Below are 5,978 nucleotides of genomic sequence, written 5' to 3' on the forward strand. Positions count from 1 at the left end.
AATGTAAATAATTATTTTGACTGCGGTAGATATAGCGGCGGCGACTCTGTTGAGAACAAAAACTAAATTTTTCTAATCGAATTTAACGACACCAAGTGACGCTATATACTGGGTGGCCTATAAACAATGAGAGCGTGGGGTAGAGTGGGATCTTTATATTAAAAAATGCCCGTAGGTCCAGTTCTACTTGACCGGTGTTGTTTAGTCATAATTTGTATCCGTTCTATTAGATTCAGCGTGAAAACAATAATAAAAAATTAGGATTAGATATAAAAGAATTTATTTTGAAAAATTTTCATATTTCATCGTAATCTAAGTTTGTTTAAGCGTTTTCTAGCCCTTTATTCTTCTCTATTTCGGTTTCATTCGGTATTTTTTGTTGATTGTTTTCCATATTCACACATTTTTGTATTTCTTTTAATTCTTCTTCTAACTGACTTAGCCGATTCAGAATGTGTTTCACACCTGAACTATTTTCCTAGAAAATCGTATTTACTATACTCAAAATACTTTTACTTTGTTCCTGATTCATTTCTAAATTAACAAGACAGAATTTGAGAAAGATTTCAGTATCAAAATGGACGTTTGAGATCAAAATAGAAGTTTGAAGGAGATTTCAATATCGTAATGGACGTTTGAGAGAGATTTCAGTATCAAAATGGGCGTTTGAGAGAGATTTCAGTATCAAAATGGGCGTTTGAGAGAGATGTCAGTATCAAAATGGACGTTTGAGAGATTTCAGTATCGCAATAGACGTTTGAGGGAGATTCCAGTATCAAAATGGACCATTGAGACAGATTTCAGTATCAAAATGGACTTTGAGATCAAAATGGAACTTTGAGAGAGATTTCAGTATCAAAATGGGCGTTTGATAAAGATATTTCAGTCTCAAAATGGGCGTTTGAGAGAGATTTCAGTATCAAAATGGAAGTTTGAGAGAGATGTCAGTATCAAAATGGACGTTTGAGAGATTTCAGTATCGCAATGGACCTTTGAGATCAAAATGGAACTTTGAGAGAGATTTCAGTATCAAAATGGGCGTTTGATAAAGATATTTCAGTCTCAAAATGGGCGTTTGAGAGAAATTTCAGTATCAAAATGGAAGTTTGAGAGAGATGTCAGTATCAAAATGGACGTTTGAGAGATTTCAGTATCGTAATGGACGTTTGAAAGAGATTTCAGTATCGAAATGGACGTTTGAGAAAGATTTCAGTCTCAAAGTTGAAGTTTAAGATCAAAATGGAAGGTTGAAAGAGATTTCAGTATCGCAATGGACGTTTGAAAGAGATTTCAGTATCGAAATGGACTTTTGAGAGAGATTTCAGTATCAAAATTGGGCGTTTGAGAGATATTTTATTCTCAAAATGGGCGTTTGAGAGAGATTTCAGTATCGAAATGGACGTTTGAGGGAGATTCCAGTATCAAAATTGGGCGTTTGAAAGAGATTTCATTCTCAAAATGGGCGTTTGAGAGAGATTTCAGTATCGAAATGGACGTTTGAAGGAGATTCCAGTATCAAAATGGACCATTGAGACAGATTTCAGTATCAAAATGGACGTTTGAGATCAAAATGGGCGTTTGAGAGAGATTTCAGTATCAAAATGGAAGTTTATAGAGATGTCAGTATCAAAATGGACGTTTGAGAGATTTCAGTATCGCAATGGACGTTTGAGGGAGATTCCAGTATCAAAATGGACCATTGAGACAGATTTCAGTATCAAAATGGACGTTTGAGATCAAAATGGAACTTTGAGAGAGATTTCAGTATCAAAATGGGCGTTTGATAAAGATATTTCAGTCTCAAAATGGGCGTTTGAGAGAAATTTCAGTATCAAAATGGAAGTTTGAGAGAGATGTCAGTATCAAAATGGACGTTTGAGAGATTTCAGTATCGCAATGGACGTTTGAAAGAGATTTCAGTATCGAAATGGACGTTTGAGAAAGATTTCAGTCTCAAAGTTGAAGTTTAAGATCAAAATGGAAGGTTGAAAGAGATTTCAGTATCGCAATGGACGTTTGAAAGAGATTTCAGTATCGAAATGGACTTTTGAGAGAGATTTCAGTATCAAAATTGGGCGTTTGAGAGATATTTTATTCTCAAAATGGGCGTTTGAGAGAGATTTCAGTATCGAAATGGACGTTTGAGGGAGATTTCAGTATCGAAATGGACGTTTGAAGGAGATTCCAGTATCAAAATGGACCATTGAGACAGATTTCAGTATCAAAATGGACGTTTGAGATCAAAATGGAAGTTTGAGAGAGATTTCAGTATCGAAATGGACATTTAAGAGAGATTTCAGTATCGAAATGGACGTTGAGAGAGATTTCAGTCTCAAAGTTGAAGTTTGAGATCAAAATGGAAGTTTGAAAGAGATTTCAGTATCGCAATGGACGTTTGAAAGAAATTTCAGTATCGCAATGGACGTTTGAAAGAGATTTCAGTATCGAAATGGACGTTTGAGAGAGATTTCAGTATCGAAATGGACGTTTGAGAGAGATTTCAGTATCGAAATGGACGTTTGAGAGAAATTTCAGTATCGAAATGGACGTTTGAGAGAGATTTCAGTCTCAATTTTATAGCAAGATTTACAAACTTTTTTTGTTACGAGTCACATGAGAGACGCTGAAATAACTAAATCGAGTTTTTTTAGCTTAAGAAGTCAACCAGAAATACCTATCCTATCCTAGAGATAGTGGTAGTTGCTTAAAAATGTGATGTAATACTTTTATTTGGAGACCTTAACCCAACCAATATAAAAGCTGAACTATATTCTACCCTGGGTCAAATCGATCTTTTGTTATCAACAGTAAAATATTGGATAGCAAAGTTTAGACGAGACCGTACGACCTGCGAAGACTAACAAAGCAGTGGTTGAAGAAATGAGGTGACGAGTTTGTTGAAGAAAATATCACGAAACGGTACTGGATGATCGTCGACTGGAAGTGCTCATTTTAAAAAGAATATTAACTGAAATTTCGGACATGAGAAAGCTGTGTGCAAAATGGTTGCTCACAATGAAAAAAAAAAAAACAGAATCGTGAAGATTTTCTCATTCAGTTTTTGACAAACAAACGCCAAATTTTTGCACCGTTTCATAACCACGGATGAAACGTGGGTCCATCAACAATCAAAACAACGGACTGAAAATATACAGAACCGGCTCAAAAAGTCAGAGACCGTTTAATCTGCAGACCGTTTTTTTGCGTTGCGCGTGGTATAATTTTCATTGACCATCTTGAAAAAGTAAAAACTATCAACGACGATTATTATGCGAACTTATTACAACGTTTGAGCGAAGATATCAAGCAAATTTTTATGTTTTCTTTGTTGGGTCATGTACTTTTAGGACCATCCTCGTACATAAGGTTATGTAGGAAATAATCAAATTAGATATGGTGTGAAATGTGTGATGGGCATGTCTTTATGTTGATAATTGTCAATACTTCAAGCGTAACCTTTAATAAAATATTTTAAGACTAGAATTTGATATTTATATTTTGCGATAGACAACAAATTTCCTATACAATTTGATATAAAAACGATTATGGACGATTATATACCCTTTTGGATATTTTTGAGAAACAAAAATAAGATTCTAATTAATGTCTAGTGGCTTTTATTTTACTCACGATCATACAAAGTCTTGTAGTTTAACTTTTAGGCCAGGTATTGAAGAATTTCTTCTACGAATTCTTCAATGCAGCACCGATTTATTTGAAATTTTAACAAAAGATAGGTGTGTATCAGCAAATTTAAAGTAAAACATGTCATGTAAAGTTTTTTCGACAGATCAATAGTTTTAGAGTTATTCGCAATTGAAAAATACGTCAAAAAAAACGCATTTTCAATCGTTTTTTACGTATAACTCTGTAATGATGCTTTTTATCGAAAAAAGTGTCATGGACAAAAATAAAGCTTATAAAAAAATAAAGAAATTGAGATTTATATTTATAAATCTTAATGCTCTACCTAAAGCAAGTTATGGTTACTTAAAAAGTTTTGTTTTACGGAATTGAGCATTTAACCTCAAATAACTGGAAAAGGGTTCATTTTTTAATAAAAAGTCTTAGAATACTTTTTAAAGAGCTTAAAAAGACCTTTCAAAAGTCGTTTCGACTGAAATTTCAGTGAGATATCTAAAATAGTTGAAGCTAAAAAAAATTGCACTAAAACTAATAACATTTCATTGAAAATCAAAATTAAACTTATTCCTTGTGCCAAATACTTTAATTGGATGTTATTCACGACATCTGAAAGTTTGGCTGATTAGAAATGTATAATTTTGAAAAAAATGAACATTAAATAATACTTTTTTTTTATTTTTCTAAAAAAATTTTTTTGGCGCAATTTTTCTTCATAACTATAAGAGAGACATAAACAAATGAACAATCAAATTAAAGCATTTTTTATGGCAATTATTTTGCTTGTTTTATTTTTTTTGTAGCATAAAATTTGACGGAGTTATAACGAAATTAATCTGTCACTATAGTGGCGAGGATTGCTTATCCACAGCCCTTTGACCCTTTATTAATAAAATATTTCATGTTTAAAGCCCTTTTAACATTTACAAACTTATAACCCTGAAAATTACCTTCAAAATGGTTTTTTGTAGGATATTATAGCTTCAAAATTAATGGAGTTACATAGAAAATAAAAATTTGAAATTTTTTGTGTGAATTACAGGAAATGAAAAAGTTTCAAATTTTGGCGCACGGATTTTTTCTGTTGAAGCTAAGTTGCCTGTAAGTACATTTGAGGAGAGTACCAAGAGGTAAAGGGGTGGTTCTTAAGGGTGTAGAGAATGAGAAATTACTTCGTGTTTGGAAAATACACTTGAATACCGAAAGATATCAAAATCAAAACATTAACCGTCATTAAAAAATTTGTTATTCAATAAAAGGGGTGGTTCTTAAGGGTTGAAAGGGTATAGACAATTAATAATTACTTCAAGTAGAGACAAGAAACTTTAATACCAAAAAGAATGCAAAATCAGAAAAGTTGAAATTGCAAAGTTTTAAATTGTCAAAAGATTTTTTCCTACATTATTTTCAACAGAAGGGTAGTTTTTAAAGATTTTTAAGGGTTGATACTTCAAAATATATAAATTTTCCATTAAACAATATGTTAAGATATTTATGCTGCATAAACGGAAAACATTTGAATTGAAGAAAAGTGGGAAAAACTATAATATTAATATTTTTCGATAAGTGGTGGTTTTCACCCCTTAAAAACAAATTGCACCTCTTGCGACCATATAGATCTTGATATGAAAAGTAAGATGAGCTTAATTCCAAATTTTCACGGAAATCGGAGCTGTATTAACGGATTCGGAAGTTTGACACCATTTTGAATTTGAATGCCTGCACCATTTTGTGGTTTTACCCTTTCAATCTATTTCAACATTTATAATAAATTATATATAAACTTACAGATTCCATTATTAGTAATGGTGACTAATAATTTTCGAATCACTAATAATGTACAATAAAAACGGTTAAACCAAATATTATAAAAACATTTTTGACAAGAATGTCACGTATAATGATCTGTCAAAACGATGATTGATCAAGAGATGCGAAAAGAAGAAAATCAAACGCAAAAAAATCGAAAGCTGGTACAGGAAAAAACGTTTCAATCTGAAACAGACAACAGGTAAATACGAGGTAGACAACACAGCCGAAAACCAATATTACATCATACACGAATATACCACAGAACATCATCCTAACCTAACCTAACCATAGAACAATTTCAGTAGACACACAAATCATTCACAGATAGACTAAAAACCATAGACTTAGGCGCATAGAACAAAAAATTAATACAATGGGTAAATGAATGATGATAAAACATGATGCTGGAAGACGAAAATGAAATTATAGATAGACATGTATTAAAACTATTTCCGTGAAAAATAATAATAAAGGAAAACAGTCGTCATGTTTCCACAATAATTTTTGAAGTGTGGTTGATAGGA

General features: G+C 32.2%; 1 long non-coding RNA gene across 1 annotated transcript; it reads right to left on the reverse strand.

The window, feature by feature from the left end:
* Positions 1-263: 263 nt before the first annotated feature.
* LOC130896365 (uncharacterized) lies at positions 264-5,538 on the reverse strand. The gene is made up of 2 exons (XR_009059564.1): positions 5,431-5,538; positions 264-478 (listed from the first exon to the last, which is right to left on the reverse strand). It is a non-coding gene; the product is annotated as an uncharacterized LOC130896365 (long non-coding RNA).
* Between the last annotated feature and the right edge of the window lie 440 nt (positions 5,539-5,978).

Source organism: Diorhabda carinulata, chromosome 7 (genome assembly GCF_026250575.1).
Source record: "Diorhabda carinulata isolate Delta chromosome 7, icDioCari1.1, whole genome shotgun sequence".
NCBI classification, from domain to species: Eukaryota; Metazoa; Arthropoda; class Insecta; order Coleoptera; family Chrysomelidae; genus Diorhabda; species Diorhabda carinulata.